The sequence below is a fragment of the Geotrypetes seraphini genome, chromosome 3, assembly GCF_902459505.1.
Source record: "Geotrypetes seraphini chromosome 3, aGeoSer1.1, whole genome shotgun sequence".
NCBI classification, from domain to species: Eukaryota; Metazoa; Chordata; class Amphibia; order Gymnophiona; family Dermophiidae; genus Geotrypetes; species Geotrypetes seraphini.
The window spans coordinates 402,631,511-402,658,830 of NC_047086.1; the positions used below are offsets into that span (position 1 = coordinate 402,631,511).

Sequence of the window (27,320 nt, forward strand, 5' to 3'; positions counted from 1 at the left end):
GCTCTTCAAGATCATTGTTTCACTTCTATCAGTACCCTCATATACCATCAGGTCCAGGTGATTTGTTACTCTTCAATTTGTCAAATTGCCCCATTATATCTTCCAGTGTTAAAGATTTGTTTCAGTTTCTCAGACTCATCAACACTGAATACCATTTCTAGTACATCCCCCACATCATCCTTGGTAAAGACTAAAGCAAAGAATTCATTTAATCTCTCTGCTATGGCCTTGTTTTCCCTGAGCACCCTTTACCCCTCAGTCGTCTAGCAGCCCAACTGATTCTTTTCCCTACTTCTTGCTTTTAATATACCTATAAAAGTTTTTACTATGCAATCTTCTTTCAAAGGTTTCTCTTTGCCTTCCTTATCAGCACCTTGCTTTTGACTTGCCATTCTTTATGCTGTTTCCCATTATTTTCAGGCAGATCCTTCTTCCATTTTCTTTTAGCTCTAATAGCTTCCTTCACCTCAGTTGTTAACCATGACAGGTGTTTTTTGGTCTTCCTTACTCTTTAATACATGGAACATATCTGGTCTGGACTTCCAGGATGGTATTTTTGAATAACATTGACTTTTGCAGCTGCTCCAAGTTGCTTTTTTCTATTCTCCTCATGTTATCATAGTCTCCTTATATCAAATCTCCCAGTAGTTCCCAACCTCCTCCTTACTTCCATTGTGGTGGAGAGGGACCACATCTGCCCTTCTTCAGTCCTCTAGGGCCACTCCCAACTCTAAGGAAGCATTGAAAAGATCAGACAATGGAGCCACCAGAATCTCCCAAGTTCCTTCGATACCCTCGGATATATCCCCCATCCGGCCTCATCACTTTCCCTACCTTTAGCTCCTTCTAAAAGTTGTTCAAGGTCTACCACATCTCCATTCTTATTTGTGTTTGTCTTCTTTGGTTCTAATCCCAGCCTTTCATCTGTGAACACAGAACAGAAATATTTGTTGAGCAATTCCACTTTATCCTTATTAGCTTCTACATATTCCTCCCCTTTGACCTCACAATGCCACTTTTGCATTTCCTCCTATCTAAAAAAAATACCCCTCCCCCCCCCCACTTATCATGCTGGCTATTTGTTCTTCCTTCTGCATCTTGCTTTCCTGACTACTCTGCCATTTTCTCTTAGCTTTTCCAGATGTTTATTTACTTAAAATATTTATTATCCACCTAAAACCTAGGCAGCTTACAATAAAAACCATCTGCAATCTCTTGTAGTTTATGAAGGCTAATCTCTCTTTTCTTACATTTGTAGCTACTTTTAAGAATTAGAGCAGCCTTTTTTTCCTCTTACTTTTATTTACTTTCCCAACAAGAAAGGTTTGTTGCTCTTGAAATAGTTCCTTTCAGTTTTGCCACTGCTTTTCTACTTCCACAAGATGTGTCCATCCAGCTAATGCCTTGATGTATCCATCAATACATTACATTAGAGATTTCTATTCCGCCATTGCCTTGTGGTTCAAGGCGGATTACAAAAGAATTACAAAAAAAACATATTACAAGAGGAAGATATCTGGTAATTTCTAGAGGAGATAAAGAGTAGATGAGGTTGCTTTGGGGAATCAGGAAGGTATTGGGAAGTGGGAAAGAGCTAGTGTATTAAGTCGTTTGCAGGAATTTCTTGAAAAGTAGCATCTTTACTTCTTTTCTGAATGTTTTGTAGTCTGGGGTCATAAGTAGTAGATTGGAGATTTGGTTGTCGAGTTTTGCTGCTTGTGTGGCTAGGAGGCCATCATATAGTTTTTTTTCCGTTTGACTTCTTTGATTGGAGGGTGCGTGAATGGAGTGTGGGTTTTCCTGTGTCTAATTGATGTTGTTTGGATAAGGTGGTTGTTCAGGTAGGTTGGGCTGTCGCCGTTTATGGTTTTAAATAATAGACAGTAGAATTTGAATAGTATTCTTGCCAAAGATAGTTTTCTTTGAAGTCTAGAACTCAATTTTGAATAGACACTCTCCATGTGTGTCTTAACAATGAATCTCACCCTCTAGTAATCATTGAATGCCAGATGATCAACTGTATCAGAAATGAACTTCCTTTATTATTTTTTTATTTACATAGAAGTCCTTGGCAATAACAATTAAGGCCAGTAAGGCTATATCACATTAACATGTTTGCAGATGCTGCTGCTGTTAGAAAGGCCAATGAATCCCTACCAAAAATGGTGTAGGTAATTGATCAATTTGGCAGTTCTTCAGGGCTCAAAATAATTATACTAAACCTGAGAACCTGGCACTGGTAAATACAAGGGTCCCAAGACAGGATCAAATCCGTTAAAATGTGTAAACTAAACTAAACCTTAAGTTTATATACCGCATGATCTCCATGGAAGTAGAGCTTGGCACGGTTTACAAGAACTTAAAAATGAGAAAGGGTAGGAAAAGGTTTACATAAGTTTATAAATCGAGTGGAAAAGTAAGGGAAAAGAAATTACATGTTAGAGAAGAGCCAGGTTTTTAGTTGCTTGCGGAATAAATGGAGGGAGCTCAGGTTCCGCAGCGGGATAGTAAGGTCATTCCAGAGACCTGTGATTTTGAAAAGAAGTGATTTTCCCAGTTTACCTGCGTGGAGAATACCATGTAGGGAGGGGAAGGATAGTTTTAATTTATGGGCGGTCCTGGTGGAGTCAGGGCACGAGGAGTTGAAAGAAAGTGGGATTAGGGAAGGAAGGATGCCATGAATAATCTTAAAAGCCAGGCAAGAGCATTTGAATTGGACTCTGAAAATCACTGAGAGCCAATGAAGATTGGCCAGGAGTGGGGAGACGTGGTCAGATTTACGTTTTGCAAAAATCAGCTTGGCTGCCGTGTTCTGAATAAGCTGGAGTCTTTGGAGGCTTTTTTTTGTTAAGCATAGGTAAATGGCATTACAATAGTCAAGTATGGAGAGGATGATGGATTGGACAAGGACGGCGAAATGTTTTTTGCGGAAGAAGGGTCTTGCTTTCCTTAGCATGTGGAGGCTGAAAAAGCATGATTTTGTCAAGGAGTTGAGGTGGTCGTTGAGAGAGAGAGAGAGAGAGGAATCGATAATGATGCCAAGGACCTTGCTTGAGAACTCAAGGTGTAAGGCAGTGCCTGAGGGCAGTGCGAAGAGGGTGGGCAGGTGTTCTAACTTTGGGCCGAGCCAGAGTAATTTTGTTTTTGATTCATTTAGTTTCATCTGTACTGAGAGGGACCAGGAGTGGAGTCTCATTATGCAGGATGTTATGTTATCGTGGAGGTTGGTGAGGTTCTGGTCTGCTTCAAGAAGGACAAGGATATCATCGGCGTATTTGTAGATTGTTTCAAGGGGGGAAAGCTGGAAGAGCTTCAATGAGGACATATAGATATTAAAAAGGATAGGGGAAAGGGGTGATCCCTGAGGGATACCGCAAGAAGGAGACCAAGGAGTGGACATGGTGCCATTAGAGTTGACAGTGTAGGAGCGAGAGCGAAGGAAGTTTGAAAACCAATTAAGAACGGTGGAATCAATTCCTATCTCGGAAAGTTGATAAAGTAGTATGTCGTGGTGGACGACATCAAAAGCAGCAGAGAGGTCGAATTGTAACAGAACAGCGAATTTGTTTCGAGAATGTAGTTGTTGCACCTTTGATATTAGGGAGACAAGGAGGGACTCGGTGCTGAAGCTGGGTCTAAAGCCATGTTGATAGGGGGAGAGAATGGAGAATCTCTCTAGATAAGAAGATAGCTGGGTAGCGACTATGGACTCAAGCAGTTTGGTTAGGAGGGGGATATTTGCTATGGGGCGGTAGTTCGATGGTGAGGAGGGGTCGAGATCAGCTTTTTTCAAAAGAGGGGATAAGGCAATGTGTCCCATTTCTGTAGAGAACAGGCCAGATAGTAGGGCAGTGTTTACAAGATTGGTGAGGGAGGAGATGGCCTGCGCAGGAATGTTATCATAAAGGTAGGATGGGAAAGAATCTAGGATACATTTGCATGATTTCAATTTGAGACAAAGTTTAGAGATCTGGGATTCGGAGGCTATTTCGAAGGCAGTCCAGGATCTATCAGCAGGGATAGGGTTGGAGTCGTTGGGAGGTAGAGAATTGTAGGAGATAGTTGGGGAGAAAGAGCTTCTTATGGTAATTATCTTATCGTTAAAAAATGTGGCTAGGTCGTTAGCAGATGGTAGAGAGAGGGGGGAGGTGGAGTCATTTTTTGAGGTTAAATTATGCCAGATGTTGAACAGTGTACTAGTTTGGTTTTTTGATCTGGTGATTTTGTCACCATAGAAATTTTTTCTTGCTTTTGTCAATACCGTGTTGTAGAACTTGATATTGTCTCTCCAGGATTGTCTGTCAGAAGGGGATTTCGATTTTTTCCATTTACGCTCCAGTGCTCGACATTTCTGCTTCAATTCCCTATGATATGGAAGATATCAGGTTTAGTACAGAGGTTTAGTACAGAGCACGGTAAGTGGATTCAGAAAGGGTTACCCAGTTGTGCCAGTTGGAGTCAGGGTCGGTATGGTCAGGAGAAGGAGGGAGTTGGGTGAGAAATTGGGACCAGAACTGTTCACTCGTGATTTTTTTGCGGTAGGTGATATAGTTTGTGGCTCGGGGAGGAGTGCCCAGATGGGACATGAAAATGGGAAGGCAGACGGAGCCAAGAAGGTGATCAGACCAGGCGACATGTTCCCAACGCGCTTCTTCAACAGAAGTTTTGTGTTCCGTCAGATCGAGGAAGCTGATGATATCTAGAGTATGCGCCTTATCATGGGTAGGGGTGGGCGGAGGGGCAGTGAAACCGAGGGAGGTGAGGAAGTCGTTGAAATCGGTTGCATCCTTGTTGGTGATATCGTCTAGGTGGAGGTTAATATCGCCAATGATCAATAGTCTCTGGAATTTTAGGAAGGCCCTTGTTATGGTCTCTAGGACGAGTTCGGAGGATTTGTTCCAGGGGGTGGGTGGGCGGTAAAGTAGCAGAATACCTAATGGGTAGGGATGGAGTTCGTCGTTTATTGAGGCTAGCAAGAATTCTAGTGATGTATGGCTGCCCTTTTTAAGGAGCTGGACATTGAAAAATGATTTGTAAAGCAGGGCCAGGCCTCCTCCCCTCCGGTTGGTTCTGGGTGAGAAGAGACCTTAGTAGCCAGGGGGGCAGAGTTCGTTTTCTGTGAAAGAGTCATCTCTTTCGATCCATGTTTCTGTGATGCACAGGAAACCAGGGTCAAAATCTCTGAGTAAGTCTTTTAGTATTTGGGTTTTGTTTTGGGCTGATCTGGCGTTACAGTAGAGAATTGGGACTGGGGTGAGAGAGTCCGAGGTATGGTTGGTAAAAGATAGTAAAAATTACTTGGGGGATATATATAAGCAGGAGTTTAAATATCAGTTATGGGGAAAATAGAGATGACCTGGGAAAACCTTCCCCTTTTGCTATTTGGAAGAAAAGCATTACTGAAAATGATAATATTGCCTAAGGTGTTATATCCACTGCAAATGCTGCCAATTGGATAAAAAGATCTGATCTCTTTACAAGGCTGCCATCAAAGGGCTTGGGTCAGGCACGTGGGATCTCTCGGAGAGAGAAAGATAATGGTTACTGTGGAAGGGCAGACTAAATGGGCCATTTGGCCCTTATCTGTCATCATGTTTCCTAAGAGTTCATAGATTAGGTAGGCAAACCTGATATCAGATAGGGAAAGGAGTGAGGCTAGGGTTACCATATCTGAGGACCTGTGAAATAACAGTCCTAATGAAATGGGTGTACAAAGATTACTTCAGACTGTTTAAATTCTCCTCGGCAAAATTGTTGGATGGGTGGCATGCACCAAGAACCTTCATGGGGGCATACTAAAGAAAGAAATGACAGTTCTCATTACCTTTTTGGATGGCTTGGAGATAGTGGAGCAGGAGAAGGGGCAAGATATGGAAAGATGAATTTGAAAAAGAAGAGAAAGAATTTGAGCAGGTTTTCAGTTATATCTATACCACCATGAAATAAAGTACAATTTGATGCATAAAGCTTTTAAAATATGGGACAGGGGAACAAAAATGAAGAGGGAATTTATTACTAGGCAAACACACTATTGCATTCTTTCCTGGAGTGTGTGGGTCTAAGGAATCTGCAGGTTATAGCTCTCAGGGTAATAGAACAGGTTACACAATTAAAGTCTGAACAGAGAATGACACAGGAACAGGTACCCACAGTTAAGCGTGGGGCAGTGACAAGGACATACTTTATCCTCACATCATTTTCTAAAAACTTGAGACCAGTGTCAATATGAAAAAAACCTAACACATCTTAGACAATTGGCAACTGAATTCAATGATTAAAAAAACTGCAGAAGCTGGGATTTTTATTTGATTTTTCTTATAACAGTATTGAGTTGGTTTTCAAGCGTGTTGACTGAGGGGGTTCACCGGTCTCTCTCTGGAATCTCAAACAAAAAATTTCTAATAAATATTAAAAAAAAAAAACCTGCAGAAGCTGCTTTTGGATTTAAATGAACTACTGTTAAATGACATCATTTGTGTCTTGTCTGCCTTTGAAGTGGCAACAAGAGTCTTGTCCAATGATCAGACTCCTACCATCTGCAACATCCTTCCATCATGTGCCCAGCTGCTTACTATTACTGCAATAGATACATCTATCATTGCTAACATCAAGGAACATGTCCAACATTTAATAAATACTTAGGGGAGAGGAAGAAGCGATATGGATTGCTCTGAAAAGAGAAGATGGAACTTCTATCTACGTGGGTGTAGTCTACAGACCTCCGACTCAATCGCAGCAAATTGATAAGGATCTGATTGTGGATATCCAAAAGTTTGGAAGGAAAGAGGAGGTTCTGCTGTTGGGAGATTTCAACCTGCCGGATGCGGACTGGAATGTTCCGTCTGCGGAATCGGAAAGAAGTAGGGAGATTGTGGATGCCTTTCAAGAGGCTCTGCTCAGACAAATGGTGACGGAACCCACAAGGGAAAAAGCGATATTGGATCTGGTCCTCACAAATGGAGAGAGTATCTCTAATGTTCGAGTGGGTGCTCACCTGGGTAGTAGCGATCATCAAACGGTTTGGTTTGATATAACGGCTAAAGTGGAGAGCGGCCGCACGATACTTAAAGTCCTAGATTTCAAACGTACGGACTTTAATGCAATGGGAAAGTACCTGAAGAAAGAGCTGTTAGGATGGGAGGACATAAGAGAAGTGGAAAGACAGTGGTCTAAGCTGAAAGGAGCGATAAAAATGGCTACAGACCTTTATGTGAAGAAAATCAATAAAAACAAAAGAAAAAGGAAGCCGATATGGTTCTCCAACCTAGTGGCTGAGAAAATAAAGGCGAAAGAGTTGGCGTTCATGAAATATAAAAAAACCCAAGAAGAGGAGAGCAGAAAGGACTACAGGGTGAAACTGAAAGAAGCCAAGAGAGAGATACGTTTGGCGAAGGCACAGGCGGAAGAACAAATGGCTAAAAATGTAAAAAAGGGAGATAAAAATTTTTTCAGATATATTAGTGAAAGGAGGAAGATAAAAAATGGAATTGCTAGGCTAAAAGATGCTGGGAACAAATATGTGGAGAGTGATGAGGAGAAAGCAAATGTGCTAAACAAATACTTCTGTTCTGTGTTCACAGAAGAAAATCCTGGAGAAGGACCGAGATTGTCCGGCAAAGTTACACGAGAAAATGGAGTAGATTCTGCGCCGTTCACGGAGGAGGGTGTTTATAAGCAACTTGAAAAACTGAAGGTGGACAAAGCGATGGGAGCAGACGGGATCCATCCCAGGATACTAAGGGAACTCAGAGAGGTTCTGGCGAGTCCTATTAAAGACTTGTTCAACAAATCTCTGGAGACGGGAGTGATTCCTGGGGATTGGAGGAGAGCGGATGTGGTCCCTATTCATAAAAGTGGTCACAGGGATGAAGCAGGAAACTACAGGCCGGTGAGCCTCACTTCAGTTGTTGGAAAAATAATGGAAGTGTTGCTGAAAGAAAGGATAGTGTATTTCCTTGAATCTAATGGGTTACAGGATCCGAGGCAACATGGCTTTACAAAAGGTAAATCGTGCCAAACGAACCTGATTGAATTTTTTGATTGGGTGACCAGAGAGCTGGATCGAGGACATATGCTAGATGTAATTTACTTGGATTTCAGCAAAGCCTTTGATACAGTTCCTCATAGGAGGCTGTTGAACAAACTTGAAGGGCTGAAGTTAGGACCCAAAGTGGTGAACTGGGTCAGAAACTGGCTGTCGGACAGACGCCAGAGGGTGGTGGTTAATGGAAGTCGCTCGAAGGAAGGAAAGGTGACTAGTGGAGTCCCTCAGGGTTCGGTGCTGGGGCCAATCCTGTTCAATATGTATGTAAGTGACATTGCTGAAGGGTTAGAAGGAAAAGTGTGCCTTTTTGCAGATGATACCAAGATTTGTAACAGAGTAGACACCGAAGAGGGAGTGGAAAATATGAAAAAGGATCTGCAAAAGTTAGAGGAATGGTCTAATGCCTGGCAACTAAAATTCAATGCAAAGAAATGCAGAGTAATGCATTTGGGGATTAATAATAGGAAGGAACCGTATATGCTGGGAGGAGAGAAGCTGATATGCACGGACGGGGAGAGGGACCTTGGGGTGATAGTGTCCGAAGATCTAAAGGCGAAAAAACAGTGTGACAAGGCAGTGGCTGCTGCCAGAAGGATTCTGGGCTGTATAAAGAGAGGCGTAGTCAGTAGAAGAAAGAAGGTGTTGATGCCCCTGTACAGGTCATTGGTGAGGCCCCACTTGGAGTATTGTGTTCAGTTTTGGAGACCGTATCTGGCGAAAGACGTAAGAAGACTTGAGGCGGTCCAGAGGAGGGCGACGAAAATGATAGGAGGCTTGCGCCAGAAGACGTATGAGGAGAGACTGGAAGCCCTGAATATGTATACCCTAGAGGAAAGGAGAGGCAGGGGAGATATGATTCAGACGTTCAAATACTTAAAGGGTATTAACGTAGAACAAAATCTTTTCCAGAGAAAGGAAAATGGTAAAACCAGAGGACATAATTTGAGGTTGAGGGGTGGTAGATTCAGGGGCAATGTTAGGAAATTCTACTTTACGGAGAGGGTGGTGGATGCCTGGAATGCGCTCCCGAGAGAGGTGGTGGAGAGTAAAACTGTGACTGAGTTCAAAGAAGCGTGGGATGAACACAGAAGATTTAGAATCAGAAAATAATATTAAAGATTGAACTAGGCCAGTTACTGGGCAGACTTGTACGGTCTGTGTCTGTGTATGGCCGTTTGGAGGAGGATGGGCAGGGGAGGGCTTCAATGGCCGGGAGGGTGTAGATGGGCTGGAGTAAGTCTTAACTGAGATTTCGGCAGTTGGAACCCAAGCACAGTACCGGGTAAAGCTTTGGATTCTCGCCCAGAAATAGCTAAGAAGAAGAAAAAAAAAAAAAAAAAAAATTTTTAAATTGAATCAGGTTGGGCAGACTGGATGGACCATTCGGGTCTTTATCTGCCGTCATCTACTATGTTACTATGTTACTATAACAATGGTAAGAGCAGAGGATCAAAAATATGTAAATGAAGCTTCCTACAAGAGATCTCAAAAGATGGGATACATGGCTCACTTGTCTAGTAATAGAGTAGGATTGTACAAGAAACGATCACTAGTGACCTGTTAGATTTTACTGGCGATATTCAAGAATCCAGCCCTTATTTTCCCAGATGATATAAAAACATAGGAAACTGAATCCTTGGGAAGGTTGTACCAAAACCAGATCATAATGGAAGGCTCCATTTGTGATTTATAAATAGTTGTTTAGTGTTTAAGGTTTATGCAAATGAGGACAGAGTCCACGGGGGACGAGGACAAACGTTATCCCGTTTCATTCTCTACATAGTGGAAGATGGCGGGAAATAGACCTGGAACAGAAGGTACCACTTGTAAGCAGCAGTTTATACAAAAGGATGTGCAGCTACTTGTTAGGGGAGAGAGGTTTAAGAAATGTATTGGGTAGAGAGGTTTTAAGAAAAAAAACCAACCAGGACAAAAAGGGCATATGTAGTTGAAGTTAACCATGGTTTGATAATTTGTAATAAAGTTAATATTGATTGAATGTAAGAATAATTCCAATGTTTAGAGTTCAGATCCTTTTGTGTATGTGCTTATATAATTAAATTAAATAAAGAGATACTACCCAGAGAAATTCAAAATAATTGTTTTTAGCCAGAAAGAAAAAATTGAACGACCCATCCCAACAGTCCTAGATAATATTCCCATACCACAAGTAACCTCAACACACATACTTGGAGCAACCCTTGACTCACAAATTTCCTTTAATACACACATATCAAATACTATCAAAAGCTCTTTTTTTAAACTTTGTCGGATACACTCAATCTGGCCGCTACTCTGTCCATCCACATTAAATATACTAGTTCAATAGACATAGAAACATGAAGGCAGATAAAAGGCCAAATGGCCATCCAGTGTGCCCATCCTCTCCCTAAGAGATCCCACGTACCTGTTCCACGCTTTCTTCATCCCCACAGCCTCTACCAGGAGACTATTCCACAAATTTACCATGCTTTCTTAGATTATTCCTGAGCCTATCACCTCAACTTCATCCTACGTCCTCTCATTCCAGAGCTCCCTTTCAAATGAAAGATTTGCCTCATGTGCGTTTATGCCAAGAAGGTATTTAAACAGTGATAAAATCATCAGATCCAACAACCAAAGCAGTACATTATTTAACATCTGGCGCTCCTTAACCTCTAATAATGACTCCTCTATACTCTCTTCTTCCCCAGTAGCGGACAACCTAGCAAAATTTTTCAATGAAAAGGTTGCTACTATAAGAAGCTCTTTCCCATCATTAGTCTCTTGCAATTCTCTGGTGTCCAGCGACACTAACCTTATCTAAGTAGACAGAACCTGGACAGTCTTTGAGTATGTATCCGAGGCCCAGGTTTCAAAATTGTGCCACAAAGTAAGATCTTGCAAATGTGCCCTGGATCCGTTTCCTTCATACCTATATAAGAATATTCCCACATAGGCTATTTCATCTCTCACCAGACTTATAAATTCTGCCTTACTATCAGGCCTATTTTCTATAGAAATGGGACACATTGCTCTGACCCCATTACTAAAAAAAGCTGATCTAGACCCATCTTCACCATCTAGCTATTGTCCTATAGCGAATATTGCTCTCCTGACCAAAATGCTAGTCTAACATATCTACTCAGCTCTCATCTTATCTAGAGAGATTTTCCATTCTTCTACCTTGCCAATATGGCTTCAGACCCAATTTCAGTACCGAATCCCTACTGACCTCATTAATTTCAAAGGTTCAGTGATTACATTCTTGTAATAAGTTTGCAATTCTATTACAATTTGATCTATCTGTGGCCTTTGATGTCATCCACCACGATATTCTAATTTACCAACTCTCTGAGATAAGCACTGATTCCAGTCTTAGACTGGTTCTCGAAATTCCTACGATCTCGCTCATACTGTTAATATGAATGGTGCCATGTCATCTCCTTGGAAGCCATTATGCAGAGTCCCGCAGGATCACTTCTGTCCCCTAGTCTCTTCAACATCTACTTTGAAACTTCCAACTATCTCCCTTTGAAACATAAGAAGTTGCCTCCACTGGGTCAGACCAGAGGTCCATCGCGCCCAGCGGCCCGCTCCCGCGGCGGTCCATCAGGTCCGTGACCTGTGAAGTGGTTTCTGTCTAATCCTATAACCTACCTCTACTTCTTTCTGTACCCCTCAATCCCCTTATCTTTTAGGAACTTATCTAGACCTTCCTTGAACCCCTGTAGCGTGCTCTGGCCTATTACAGCCTCCGGGAGCGCGTTCCATGTGTCCACCACCCTCTGAGTGAAAAAGAACCTCCTAACATTTGTTCTAAACCTGTCCTTTTTCAATTTCTCCGAGTGCCCCCTTGTGCTTGTGGCTCCCCACAGCCTGAAGAATTTGTCCCTGTCTACCTTCTCTATACCCTTCATGATTTTGAAGGTTTCTATCATATCTCCCCTAAGTCTCCGCTTTTCCAGAGAGAATAGCCCCAGCATTTCCAATCTGTCCGCATATGAGAAGTTTTCCATACCCTTTATCAACTTTGTCGCTCTTCTCTGGACTCCCTCAAGTACCGCCATGTCCTTTTTGAGGTATGGCGACCAGTACTGGACACAGTACTCCAGATGTGGGCGCACCATCGTCCGATATAGCGGCAAAATGACTTCCTTCGTCCTGGTCGTGATACCCTTTTTGATGATACCCAACATTCTGTTCGCTTTCTTTGAGGCTGTCGCACACTGTGCTGATGCTTTCAATGTTGTGTCTACCATCACTCCCAGGTCTCTTTCAAGTTTGCTCACCCCCAGCAACGATCCCCCCATTTTATAGTTGAACATCGGGTTCTTTTTCCCTACATGCATGACTTTGCATTTCTCAGTGTTAAAACTCATTTGCCATTTTTTTGCCCAGTCTTCCAATCTCGTTAAGTCCCTTTGCAGGTTTTCACAGTCTTCCTTGGTTCTAACCTTGCTGTAGAGTTTGGTGTCGTCCGCAAATTTAATGACCTCACAGTTCGTCCCTGTCTCCAAGTCGTTAATAAATATATTGAACAGGAGCGGTCCCAGCACCGACCCCTGTGGGACTCCACTCGTGACCCATTGCCATTCTGAGTAATGGCCCTTTACTCCAACCCTTTGTTTCCTGCCTGCCAACCAATGTTTGATCCATCGGTGGATATCCCCTTGCACCCCGTGATTCCACAGCTTCTTAAGCAGCCGTTCATGGGGTACCTTGTCGAAAGCTTTTTGGAAGTCAAGGTAAATGATGTCAATGGATTCCCCTTTATCCATCTGTCTGTTTATTCCCTCAAAGAAGTACAGCAAGTTCGTGAGGCATGACCTTCCCTTGCAGAAGCCGTGCTGGCTTGCCTTCAGCTGCCCATTTTTTTCTATGTGGCCGCAGATGGTGTCCTTAATCAGTGCTTCCATCATCTTTCCCGGAACCGAGGTCAAACTCACCGGCCTGTAGTTTCCCGGGTCACCCCTTGATCCTTTCTTGAAGATGGGCGTGACATTTGCTATTTTCCAGTCCTCTGGGATCTCCCCTGTTTCTAAGGAAAGGTTACATATTTTGCGAAAAGTTTCTGCTATTTCGTTTCTCAGCTCTTTTAGTACCCTTGGGTGGATGCCGTCCGGACCTGGTGATTTGTCGCTTTTTAGTCTGTCTATCTGACGGAGGACTTCCTCCCGGCTTACTTCTAGTTTGACCAGTTTCCCATCCTGGTCTTCATGTAAGATCTCTTCGGGTTCTGGAATATTGGATGTGTCCTCTCTCGTGAAGACTGATGAGAAGAACTTGTTTAATCTTTCAGCTATCTCTGTTTCTTCCTTTACCACTCCCTTCTTGTCTCCATCATCCAATGGTCCCACTTCCTCCCTGGCCGGTTGTCTCCCTTTCACATACTTGAAGAATGGTTTGAAATTTCCTGCTTTCTCTGCTAGTCTCTCCTCATATTCTCTTTTTGCTTTCTTTACCACTCGGTGACATTCCTTTTGGTACCTTTTGTGTTCATCTTGTTTGTCCTTGGTTTGGTCCTTTTTCCATTTTCTGAACGATGCTTTCTTGTCACTTATCGCCTTTCTTACTGCATTTGTTATCCACACCGGGTTCTTTGTTCGATTCTTCTTGCACCCTTTCCTAAACCTGGGGACCTACAGGTTCTGTGCTTCGTGTACCGTGTCCTTGAGCAGGGACCAGGCTTCTTCTACGGTCTCCATCTTCCCTGAGCTCTTGCTGAGTTTCTTTCCTACCATTTTCCTCATGGCCTCGTAGTTCCCTTTTCTGTAATTGAGTGCTGTCGATGTGGTTTTCTTTACTTTTGGTGTTCCTATTTCTAGCTTGCAATGGATCATGTTGTGATCGCTGTTTCCTAGTGGCTCTAGTACTACCACCTCCTTTACGGGTCCCCCCTATATACATATGCAGATGACATCTTTGTCCTTCTCGATATAGATTTGAATCTTACTAACCTCACTGAGAATATAATAGCATGTATAACTAAACTCCAATCCTGGGCCCTCATTGTACAAATGAAGCTGAATGAGTCCAAAACAAAACTACTTTGGCTTGGCTACCGTCGCTCATTTTCTTATCTTCTGGACCCACACTGCAGATTGAATTCTCAAGCAAAGTCTTGGGTGGTATTATAGACTCTACACTTTCATTTAATGACCATCTTAACTCTCTAGTTAAAAAAAAATTTAGTCTCCACATGTTGAGAAAAGTGAGATCCTGTTTCCACCAACAACATTTTGCTGTCCTTGTCCAATCAATCATTCCTTCTAGACTGGACTATTGTAATTTGGTCTAAGTCTAACCAAGAAAAGTCTCCAAAGACTTCAGCAGATCCAGAATACTGTGGCTAGATTGATCTTCGCAAAAACCAAATTTGATCATGTCTCCCTGCTTCTGTCAAAACTTCACTGGCTTCCAGAAATTTCTAGGGTTCACTTTAAATGTGCCTGCCTAACATTCAATATCTTGCATGGCACTCTTCCTCCTCTAATTCCACTATCTTGGAATTCTGCGAGACCTGATGCTTCCAGATCCAACCAAAAACTTAAACTATATTTCCCCTTGCTAAAAGGCGTTATCTATGCTGGAAAATTAGGGAAATCTCTTTCCTTCAAAATCATTGAACTTTGGAATAACCTTCCTACCCAGCTGCAGAATCTGGGCTCCTTCCAATTATTCTGAAAACATCTGAAAACTTGGCTATTCTCAAAAAAGTAAATTTTGCTGCTCACTTTATAACCACTTATTCTTATTATGTTTTATTCCTTAATTTAAAGTTCATGTAAGTCCATGCCGCGCTCTATCTTTATAGAGAGGATGTGGTATATAAGCTTAAGGTTTAGTTTTAACGTCTATCATATCTCCCCTCTCCTGCCTTTCCTCCAAAGTATACATATAGAGATCTTTAAGTCTGCCCCCATACATCTTATGATGATCACCAACCATTTTAGTAGCCTTCCTCTGGACCTACTCCATCCTTAAGAACTGCACAGAATATTCTAAATGGAGGTCTCACCAGAGTCTTATACAGCAGCATCAATAAATCCTTTTTTTTCCTACTGGCTATACCTCTCCCTATGCATCCCAGTATCCTTCTAGCTTTCGCCATCACCTTTTCAACCTATTTGGCCACCTTTAGCTCATCACATACTATCACACCCAAGTCACTAATAATTCAGTAACTAGATTACTGCAATTCTCTCTATTCAAGGGCATAAGAACCAAAGATCTTCAAAGACTACAAAATATTCAAAACACCACTATATGACTCATATACAATGCATGAAAATTTGACATTACTCCACTGCAAAAAAAAAGTCACATTGGTTACCAATTACTCATCATATCACTTATAAAATACTACTAGTTTTCAAAACATTATAATCAAATTAACTATCCTACCTCACATGACTCCTTATACACTATATCTCACAGAACATAATCACTTAGTAATTCCTACTTATAGAGAAATTGTTCAAAAGAATAAGGCTATTCTTTTGGTGGGTCAGACCAATGGTCCATCAAGCCCAGTAGCCCATTCTCACGGTGGCCAATCCAGATCACTAGTACCTGGCCAAAACCCAAAGAGTAGCAACATTCCAGAATCTCAAAGAGTAAACAAGATTCCGGAACTCCAAAAAATAGCAACATTTCATGTAGAATCCCCAAAGAGTAGCAACATTCCATGCTACTAATCCAGGGCAAGCAGTGGCTTCCCCCATGTCTTTCTCAATAACTAAGGACTTATCCTCCAGGAAATTGTCCAAACCTTTCTTAAAACCAGCTACACTATCTGTTTTTATCACAACCTCTGGCAACAAGTTCCAGAGCTTAAGTGGCTCATCATAAAAAAAAAATTTTTTAAACCGTGCAAAAAGTGGCTTAAGTCAGTACTTGGATGATCAAAAAGACAGATCGCCCAAGTATCGATAATCAAAGCTGGTTTTAGACGTATCTAACACCAGCTTAGGCCTTTACCCTGCCTCTGTACGCCTAGAGCGAAAAGGGGTGCTTTGGGAGGAAAGGGCGGGAGGTGGGCCAACCTAGACTTAGTCGTCTGGCAGCCATAAACAAAAAGGTTTGACAGGTTGTTAAATGGAACCCATGCGTCCTGACTTAGACCAAGTCAAAACATGTATAAGTTCCGAATAGGGGCAGCCGCAATCAGCTCAGCAGCCCAGGCAACCTGTCCCCCCACCCCGCACTGGTAACGATCACGGCAAGAGAGATGCCTAACCTCTGCTGCCCGTGATCCCCCCTAAACCTGGTGATTACCGGCAGGAGGGAGCCCAAGCCCTCCTGCTGGCCAACCTCCCACCCCACCCTGAACACTGGCAGGAGGGAGCTCCAACACCCCTGCCAGAAGGCAACTCCACCCCAAACCTCCCAACCGGCAGGAGGGAGCCCAAGCCCCCCTGCCAGAAGGAAAACACCACCCCCCACCCCTTGAATCCATTTCTTCTGTAACCAGACCTACACTTTGGAACTCATACATCTTCACACCTCCTTAGAAACATTTAAATCTGACCTAAAAATATATCTCTTCCATGATGCATACTTTTAAACTAAAATCTTTCCCACTCCTGGACACTCAGCCAAGTCAGAATTCAGAAGACAATACCAAGATCTGACAGCAGCATTCCCCTTTTGTACTATTCTACCCTACTTTACTATAATTTATTGCAGTTCCACCCTCCTTCCTCAAAAAGCATGTCTCTGTATTGCCCTTGTCATTTCGTATATTTAATTACATTACAATTGTAAGCTGCCTAGAAGGATTCCCAATGGGCGAGATAGCAAATAAATAAATAAAAACTTAAAACTTATCTGGCTTAATACCTTTTTTAACTAGCTTTAGAAAACCATAACTTCAATCCTTAGATCATACAACTTTATTTACAAATCATGAAGACACCTTGCAAGCTCCTAGACATCTCAAGTAGTTCTTATGGAAGATCCTCTCTCATCGCCACCATATCTGTCAGAAGAATGAGCAAGGACACAATCCACTCTACATACCATTCAACTCAATTCAGGATTTCTGTCACAGGTAGACTCCATTGGCCACTTTGTTCCAGAACCATATACAGTGATGAAACAGCTCTCCATACTCTTAAACAAGATTCACTATGGAGTCTTTTTAATAAGGCACGCTAGTTGTTTTAGCGCACGCTAAACGCTAACACGTCCATTATAGTCTATGGACGCGTTAGTATTTAGCATGCGCTAAAACGGCTAGTGCGCCTTAGTAAAGGGCCCCTATATTTCTTCTATCAAGGAGCACAGAAAATGCTCCCAATGGTTTCTATCACTTGACCTCAACAGGAAGGTGGCATGCTTTGTATCAAACTATCTGCCTTGTTGGTATTGCAGCCAGACAGCACAGTTACTTACCGTAACAGGTGTTATCCAGGGACAGCAGGCATATATTCTCACATGTGGGTGACGTCATCTACGGAGCCCCGATGCGGAAGCATTTTCAAGCAAACTTGATTGAAGATTTAAGTTTGCTCTGCTGCTCCACGCATGCGTGCCTTCCTGCTCCACTAGGGGGTGCATCCCCTCGTGGTCTCCAGTTCACTTAACTAGCCAAGAAGCCAACCTCGGGGAGGTGGGTGGGTTGTGAGAATATATGCCTGCTGTCCCTGGATAACACCTGTTACGGTAAGTAACTGTGCTTTATCCCAGGACAAGCAGGCATGATATTCTCACATGTGGGTGACCTCCAAGCTTACTGAAGAGGGATGGAGGGAAGTTGGCAATTTAAGCAAATAGATTTCGCAATACCGATTGGCCGAACCGGCCATCGCTTCTGGACAGGGAGTCCAGACAGTAGTGGGAGGTGAAGGTATGAACCGAAGACCACGTGGCAGCCTTGCAGATTTCCTCGATAGGTGTGGACCTGAGGAAGGCTACGGAGGCTGCCATCGCTCGGACTTTGTGTCCCGTTACTCGACCATGCAGCGCGAGACCAGTCTGAGCGTAGCAAAAGGAGATGCAATCGGCCAACCAGTTGGGTAAGGTGCGTTTGGAAACTGGGTGGCCTAGCCGGTTTGGGTCGAAGGACAGAAACAGTTGTGGGACTTTCCGGTGTGGCTGAGTGCGTTGGAGGTAAAAGGCCAACGCTCTTTTGCAGTCAAGAGTGTGGAGCGCCACTTCTCCTGGGTGAGAGTGGGGCTTGGGAAAAAACACGGGTAAGACGATGGACTGATTTAGATGGAAATCAGACACTACTTTAGGTAGGAACTTTGGATGGGTGCGGAGTACCACCTTGTCGTGATGGAATACCGTGAAGGGTGGGTCCGCTACCAGCGCTTGTAGCTCACTAACCCGCCGTGCGGACGTGAGCGCGAGTAAGAAAATTACCTTCCAAGTGAGGAATTTTGGATGGCATTTGTCTAGTGGCTCAAATGGAGGTTTCATTAGTTGAGCCAGAACCATGTTAAGGTCCCAAACCACCGGGGGAGGTTTGAGAGGGGGGTGGACGTTTAGCAGACCCTTCATGAAGCGAGTGACTAAGGGATGGAGCGAGAGGGCTTTCCCTTCCAGGGGCTGATGAAAGGCCGCAATTGCACTGAGGTGTACTCGAATGGAGTTGGTCTTTAGGCCTGAATGAGATAGTTGAAGTAGATAGTCAAGGACCAGGGGGACGGGGACCGACACCGGGTCCTGGCTGTGGGAGGAGTACCAGGTTGAGAATCTGGTCCACTTTTGTGAGTAGCAGGTTCTCGTTGAGGTTTTTCTGGAGGCCTCCAATATCTCCTTGACTGATTGAGACACGGGGAGAGCAGTCAGGGGGAGAGAAACCAAGCATTCAGATGAAGAGATTGAAGATTGGGATGTAACAGTGAACCCTGACCCTGTGACAGTAGAGAGGGAAACAGAGGCAGAGGCAGTGGATCTCTGACACTGAGTTGAAGTAGCAGGGAAAACCACGGCTGGCGTGGCCAGCGAGGGGCAATCAGGATCAGGGTGGCTTGTACTGTTTTCAGGTGGACAAGCGTCCGCAGTATCAGAGGAAACGGCGGGAACGCGTACAAGAACCTTCCCTCCCAGTTGAGGAGGAAGGCGTCGGCCTCGAGCCGGTCCGGGGAGTATATCCGGGAGCAGAAGAGAGGCAGCTTGTGATTGTGAGGGGACGCGAACAGGTCTATTTGAGGCGTCCCCCACCGTTCGAACACTCCTCGTAGTGCCTGAGAGTGTAGTGACCACTCGTGTGGCTGGAGGAGGCGGCTGAGTCTGTCCGCCAGGCAGTTTTGTTCTCCTTGTATGTACACCGCCCGAAGGAAGGTGTTGTTGGAGATTGCCCATTTCCAGAGGCGCAGGGCTTCCCGACAAAGGGGCCAAGACCCTGTGCCCCCTTGTTTGTTTATGTAGTACATCGCTACCTGGTTGTCGGTTCGGATGAGAACCACTCGGTCGCGGAGCAGATGTTGAAAGGCTACAGTTGCGAGGTAGATGGCCCGAAGTTCTAGCACGTTGATGTGGCAGCGACGGTCTTGTGCTGACCACATTCCTTGGGTGCGTAGGCCGTCCAGATGGGCTCCCCAAGCGTACTCCGACGAGTCCGTGGTGAGTACCTTGCTGTGGGGTGGGGTGAGGAAGAGCAAACCTTTGGAAAGATTTGAAGAGTCGGCCCACCAGCGGAGCGATCGTTGCAATGAAGGAGTCACTGTCACGGAGTGGTCGATCGGGTCCCGGTCTTGACGCCATTGAGACGCCAGGGTCCATTGAGGGATTCTCAGATGGAGGCGGGCGAAGGGTGTGACATGGACGGTGGAGGCCATGTGGCCCAGGAGGGTCATCATCTGTCGAGCTGATACTGAGGTCAGCCGAGAGATCCTTCGGCTCAGACTTACTAACGCCTCCAGGCGCGGAGGGGGTGGAAGGAACGGAGGCGAACCGTGTCCAGCGTGGCCCCGATGAACTGTAGGGACTGCGAGGGGCGTAGTTGAGATTTTGGGAAGTTTATTTCGAACCCCAGACTTTGTAGGTAGGTAATAGTCTGTTGGGTCGCTGAGATAACCCCTTCCTTGGACGGGGCTTTGATTAGCCAGTCGTCCAGGTAGGGGAATACCTGGAGGCCCTGGGAACGTAAGGTTGCTGCTACCACCACGAGGCACTTGGTGAAGACCCGAGGTGATGATGCTAGTCCGAAGGGGAGGACTCGGTATTGTAGGTGCCAGTCCCCTACCTGGAAACGCAAGAACTTGCAGTGAGCGGGGTGCACTGGGACATGTGTGTACGCCTCCTTGAGATCGAGGGAGCAGAGCCAGTCGCCCTCGTCGATCAGGGGGTAGAGTGTTGGTAGTGAGAGCATCCGAAACTTTTCCCGTACCAGGAATTTGTTGAGGCGTCTCAAGTCTAGTATTGGGCGTAGGTCTCCCGTTTTTTTCGGTACCAGGAAGTAACGGGAGTAGAAGCCCTTCCCCCGTTGGTCAGGGGGGACCTTCTCCACTGCTCTCAGGCGGAGCAGGTCTCGAGCCTCGGAGAGGAGTAGAGGTAGCTGAGTCCGGTTGGGAGGGCAATTCCTTGGTGGATTGTCTGGGGGAATGGCCCGAAAGTTGAGAGAGTACCCTGATGAGATCACGCCAAGGACCCATGCGTCCGACGTGATTTGTTCCCAGCGAGGGTAAAAGGCTTTGAGTCGACCCCCGATGGGAAGGAGGCCTGGGACTATGGCGGAGGGGGCCCGCCCCCTTCCGCGTGTCCCGTCAAAAGGACGGGGATGGTTTGGTGTTCGCGGGCGGTTGAGACTTGGGCATGGCCCTGTGGTGGGCTTGCGGACGTCTGGGTGGGGGCCACGAGAAAGCAGGGGTGGACTTTTGTGGGTAGCGGCGCGGAGGGGCCCTGTATGGCCTGGACGCTGGCGGTTTGGGCTTTTGCCGGACAAGGGAGGCAAACGAGCGTTCATGTTCGGAGAGGCGTTTTGTCGCCGCCTCGATAGTGTCATCGAACAATTCCTTTCCCACGCAGGGGAGGTTAGCCAACCGGTCCTGTAAGTTGGGGTCCATGTCGACCAGGCGCAGCCAAGCTAGTCGGCGCATGGCGATAGCGAAGGCTGCTTCTCTGGAGGAGAGTTCGAAGCCATCGTAGGCCGCGTGGAATAGATGAAGGCGCAGGTTGGAGAGGGACTCTAAGAGCAGGCCGAACGTTCCCTGCCGGGAGGCCGGTAGGTCAGTCTCAAAGGCTCTCAATAGTCCAATGAGGTGTTTGAGGTATGATGTGAAGGTGAAAGTGTAGCTTTGCACCCTAGAGGCCATCATTGCGTTTTGGTATAGCCTCCTGCCGAACTTGTCCAGGGTTCGGCCTTCTCGGCCTGGGGGGACCGCTGCTGAGACCCGGGACGGGTGAGCCTTTTTCAAGGAGGATTCTACTAGCAGCGATTGGTGGGAGAGCTGTGGTTGCTCGAATCCCGGGTAAGGTACTGTGCGGTACTTGGCCTCCATTTTGGAGGGTACGGCCGTGACCATGTAGGGGGTCTCCAGGTTCCTGAAGAAGGCCTGTTGGAGTACCGGGTTAGGTGGTAAGCGAAGGGACTCTCTGGGCAGTGATGGCATATCCAGCTCCGCCAGGTATTCCTTAGAGTATCTGGAGTCGGACTGGAGGTCTAAGTCCAATGCGTGGCCCATGTCTTGGACAAAGCGAGTGAAGGATGGGCGAGATGTCCCCGGGGCCCCGTGCGGGGTCGGGGAACGAGACCTTCGTCGGGTGGAGAAGGATAAGGAGGCTTCCCTCGAGTATCGAGGTTCATGCTCTGATCCATGCTCCGAGACTGGGGAAGCACTGTGAGAGTGTTCCGGGGTTGTCGATCTGCGGCGTCTCGAGGAGCCCCTCGGAGACGATGCCGGGGTTAGGGGTACCGATCGATGTCGGATTGGTGACCTTGATCCGGACTCCCTCGGAGAATGCGTCCGAGGGGGAGTTCGGAGGATGCGCGGGTTGGAGAGTGATAACTCAGCCACCCTTAGTGGTCCCGTACGAGGTGTGGGAGAACGGCCTCGTAGAGTTGGTGAACCTCGTGCCCTCTTGGAGGTACGGCGGTTCGAGGTTTCTGTAGTTCTAACCCGACGTTTTGCCCCTCTGCGGTCTGCGGAGGGGGAACGTCTCGGGCGTCTCGGCGAGGAGTCCGAGGAGGATGGGATGCGGCGAGGATTGCGCACCTTTCCTCGAGGTTGTTCGGTGTGAGGCTCAGGCTGGTCTGGCACATTCGAGGTCGAGGCCGATTGAAACTGGGCGATTGCAGCGGACAGCTCCGACGTGATCATCGCTCGGAGTAGGTCCTGGAAGACGGGCACGGACAGCATCGAAGGCATGTCCACTGCCTCGGTGCGCTCCACCGGGGGCGACCTCGTATTAGAGTATTCCCGTGTGGTGGAGGCACGGCCCGAAGGCTTGGAGGGCTTAGACGGGGCTGTAAGCATGGGGCTTCCGCCATGCGTCGCCGTTGTCCCCGAGGTTGGCTTCTTCGCTGTTACAGAACCTGAAGAGGGAAGAGGGGACTTACCCGGAGCCGAGGCTTTTTGTTGTCCCGAGGACTTCGGGGTCGAGTCTCGAGGCGATGCTGAGGTTTCCGGGGCCGAGGCCGAGGCCGGGGCCGACCTCGAGGCCGAGGTGGAGGGTTGGTCCGGGGTGAAGAGATCCGCCATGCGTGCTTTTCTTCGGCGGAGGGCCCGGTTTTGGAAAATAGCGCACTGGGGGCAGGAGTCGGTTGGATGAGCCGCCCCCAGACAGAGGATGCACCGGCGATGCGGATCTGTGAGAGAAAGAAGCCGCTCGCACCGGGTGCACTTTTTAAAGCCGGTCAGAGGCCGGGACATTAAATCGAAAGTAGCCGCGGCTCGATTAGCCACGTGGCCACGGGGACCCGGAAGCCTCCGGGTTGTCGAAAACGAAGCAGGAATCAAGTAAAGGAGTAAAGAATTCGCGCACAGCGACTTAATCGTGTAAAAACAAGAAAAAATCGCGGTGCTAGAAGGCAGTTGGGGCAGAGCCTGAAAAACACGTCTTCTAGGCTCGCGGAAAATTTTGAACTGGAGACCACGAGGGGATGCACCCCCTAGTGGAGCAGGAAGGCACGCATGCGTGGAGCAGCAGAGCAAACTTAAATCTTCAATCAAGTTTGCTTGAAAATGCTTCCGCATCGGGGCTCCGTAGATGACGTCACCCACATGTGAGAATATCATGCCTGCTTGTCCTGGGATAAACATATATTAGGTCCTGAGAGAATCAGCTACAAGCAACATTAACTTCCATAACCAATCTAGTCATCATCATCTCCGATATCTGCAAACTTTCAACTTGGTCATCAATTCACCTCAAATACTACTGTCTTGAGCAATCTTCCAGAATGGATGGCACAAAAACTGCTCTTCAAAAGCCATGAGCATGAATTGCTACTAGTAATCTGTAGCCTATCATTAAAATCAGATACTGGAGGGAAATGGCAAAGGGCAACACTTCTCTTACTATCTCTTAAGTCAAGGGCATCCAAGTTTTTTTCAACAATGGGCCACATGATAAGAAATCCATGTGAGTTCAGGCCATATGTATATCTTAGTTCACTACAACATAACCAATCATCAAAATACACGAATTTCTTCTGAAATTGTGACTTCATATCTACCACATTGCTTTGCAACTCTTCAAGACCTTGTGTGCTATCTAATTAGGGAAATTTAAAGAATGACACAGGGACAAATTTGTCCCCATAAATCTCAATAGCCCCATCCCCTTAAGTTCTGACCCTGTCCCATTTCTGCAAACTCTGCCTTAACCACACAAGCCTCAAACACTTATGTGTTCAAGGCTTGTGCAGATGAGATGAGATCTTGCAGGAATATGGCAGAGACAGGATAGGGGGATAGACGGATAGGTACAATTTATCCTAGTGTCATTCTGTACTATAGATCTCAGGTGGGCCACATCCCAAGATCAGGATGGCTACATTTGGCCAACACATTGCACACCCTTATATTAAATTATTTTGAAGGTGTTAATAAATAAATGTTGAAGACAATGTACTATTGTGGATTGGAAACTGGTTAAATATTTATGCAGAAATACTGATGTGCCCTGGGATCTGTATTACAACCAGTGCTTTTTTATGTTTACAGATGACTTGAAAAAGGGAGCAATCGGTGTGCTAATCAGATTTGGAGACCAAATTATTCAGCTTTGTTAAACAAATTGTTAGGGACTTCAGGAAAGATCTTGTGTGACTGGACAAGTGAGCATCAAAATGGCAGATACATTTATTCTATGTATTCATTTCAACAGTTATATCTCTCACCAATTTAAAAACATTTATATAAAGGGGATTACAAAAAAAACAAATGTTGTCAAGTGGAAAATGATGCACAGATAGAAAACTAATTTTAACTATAGGTAGGGTGGGTTCTACAGTATGAGTCACCCCATGAAAAAGGATCTTTGAGTCAATTGTGGACAATAGATTGAAATCCTTAGACAAGCGAGATGTGGTGTGCTACGATTTTTGGTTTATACCTTGTTTCAAACTTGCAAGCAAACAGAATGTTAAGAATTATGTATAAATGGATGGAAAATAAGAGACCATTATAATGCCTTTGGATAGGTCCATGGTGCTGTGCATGGTTCTAGTTTCCCAGTCCCAAAAAAGATACAACAAAACTAGAAGATTTAAAAAGGAACAAAAAAATGATAGAATAGGCAGTCTTGTACTGTCTGTGTCCCTTATATGGCAATTTGGTTTAGGATGGGCAGGGGAGGGCTTTGACAGAAGTTACAGTGATTTGGAACATGAGGACAATGCTGGGCAGCCTTTATACTCTGTTTCCCACAAACAGGATTGCTAGGATAGGCTGGAATGAGTTTTGACGGTAACTCCGGTAGAGGAAACCTAGACTGTACTAGGCGGACTTCTACAGACTATGGCACAGAAATATTAAAGAAAAAATGACAATTTAACCATGAACGTATATAACTTTTGAATATTGGGCAGATTGGATGGACTGTTCAGGTCTTTACCTGCTCATTTACTATGTTATGATGACCTTTTTATGAAGGAAAACAAAAACTAAATTAGGGTTCTTTAGCTTGGATAACAAATGGTTGAGGGAAATACAACAGGTTTACAGAATCAAAAGTGAGGTGAAAAAATGTGTGTTACTGTTTACCCTTTCAAACAGTACCAAGACTCAGGACACATCATGAAACTAATAGGTTGTACGCTTCAAGTTGTAGAAAATATGTTTTCACCCATCACACAATTTACACTGTAGAATTTGTTGCCAGATGTGGTCAAGGCAGTTAATACAGTTTGATTTAAACAGTATTTAGATGACTTCCTGGAGCTTTTAGACAAGCCCGTAAACCACCGTTATCTATCTAGACTTGGTAATACCAGTGCCTATATCTAGGTATGAGCAACAAGGAATAATGAATTATGCCTTAAGAAGCTGCCTAGTACTTGTAACCTGGGCTGACCATGGTCAGATAGGATAGACCTGTGGCCTGACCCAGAATGGCTTGTCCTACTCTTATTCTATTAAAAGAGAATCGCTTCTGTAAGCAAGCAATTTTCATTCAACAGTTTCTACTTTAATTATTAAGCAGGAAGATTTCATGGCTTTTTTTCGCCAGAAAATATAAGCAGGGTGGCAAAGTAAGGGAAGCCATTCTAGGCAGCCAACTACGGCTAAATCACCCAAACCTTTCCCCCATGTCTTAGTTTAAATGTCTGACCTTAATGTCAACCTGAGAGCACTGTGGGACAATAAAAGAGATACATGAAATGTGACAGGCACGGCATGGAGTGGAAGAAAGATATCAAGCGAAATCTGGAGAGCCCGGGCAAGGAAAGGGATCAGAGGGGGAATGAAAAGACTGCGCCAGGCGAGAAATTGAGTGGCTGGAGAGGAAACCGGCCAAAGCTCCCCAAAAGCACTTACAATGAGCGCGGCGGTGGGGGAGGGGGGACTCCCCCCTGCTCAGGCCAGCAACTTCCCCCGGCGAGAACCCGGGCCCTTCTGCGTCACAGGGAGGGGGAGGGAGGAGGCGCGCGAGGGCACGGCAGAGCCTCGCGACCAACGGCAGCCAGCCTCTTTTCCGCCGGGATCTCGGAGGCGCCCGCTAACCACCCTAGCTCCCGCTTTCCCCCCCCCTCCCCACCGCCGCTTTCGTTTCGGCTAGAAAAACAAGCGCTCCCGCCCAGTCTTTCGACGGCCGCAGCTGCCAGCGGTCCTTTCGGTTTATCGCGCGCGCTCCGATGACGTGGCGGCGTGCCCGCCCCCCTGCCTGACGGCTCGTTTGGTCATGAGTTTTGGCAGTGAAGCGCGGGGAGGGCGTGGGGGTGGTCAATTAATTCTGCCTCGATTGGCGCTGGACGGGGGGGGGGGCTACCAGAAGGAGGTAGCCGTGCAGTCGCTCGTAGCTATCAGGCGGCGGGGGCCTGAGCTCGCTGACGTCACGCCACGGTGGCCGCGCCTTCACCGCGTCGCGTGACCTGCCACGTGCTCAGGCGGGGGTGGGGGGGGGGTTTGGAGAGCGCGGGAGAGCACAAAGAACCAAGAGCAGTTGCTTGGGGTTGGTCTTTTAGCTTCGATTTCTTTCCACATCGGAGCTGGTCATCTGGAAACATTAATCTGCTACTTTGCCAAAAGTGGCCTATGATGGAACAGACCTCGAAGCCCTTCCATCCAGTGAGCTCGAGCATCCTTCAGACCGTCAAATACACTTCTCCCTCGGTATTAGCTGTGATAGGGGATTAACAGAACCACAAATAACTTTTTCATATGTTATTCACTGTTTTCTATTAAAAAGCATTGTGAATATGGTGAAACCGCAAATAACATGGTGGGAGACCTGGTCTGTTCCTGAAGGAGAGGCAAAACACGGTGAAGAAAATGCCAGGAATCGACGATTTTCTCTGTAAACGCTTGGAATCAGCAATTTCTCTATGCAAGCTGACGTAATTTGGGGAGGAGGAGCCAGCAAGCTAAAAACTGAATAATCGAAACCGCAAATACGGAGGGATAAGTGTAAACTACTTTCAACATTTCAGTAATGCTAGATTGGCTGTAGACTAGCAGAAGACAAGAAAAGTGAGAGATCCGTAGCCTTTGAAAGGTTCCCCCCCCCCAAAAAAAAAAAAAAACGTTCTACACAGCACTGGAGTAACAATACATTTCTTACCGCTAACTAGTAACCAATAGCCCTCGGAAACCTGACAAAGTCCAATTCAAGGTCTCTAGATTCACATCCACCAACACTGTTTGTTTATTTATTTATATCCTGCCCTTACCCAGGGTGG

General features: G+C 45.7%; 1 protein-coding gene across 2 annotated transcripts in view; it reads right to left on the reverse strand.

Moving 5' to 3' along the window:
• Positions 1 to 26,320, reverse strand: part of CMTR1 (cap methyltransferase 1) — a 289,978-nt gene extending 263,658 nt beyond the window's left edge. The window contains exons 1-2 of one of the 2 annotated variants that reach the window (XM_033935381.1): positions 25,960 to 26,320; positions 835 to 924 (exon numbers count right to left, since the gene is read on the reverse strand). The gene's annotated coding sequence lies outside the window, so the exon portion shown is untranslated. The remainder of the gene's footprint in view (positions 1 to 834; positions 925 to 25,959) is intronic. The other variant, XM_033935382.1, reaches the window with a different exon arrangement.
• Between the last annotated feature and the right edge of the window lie 1,000 nt (positions 26,321 to 27,320).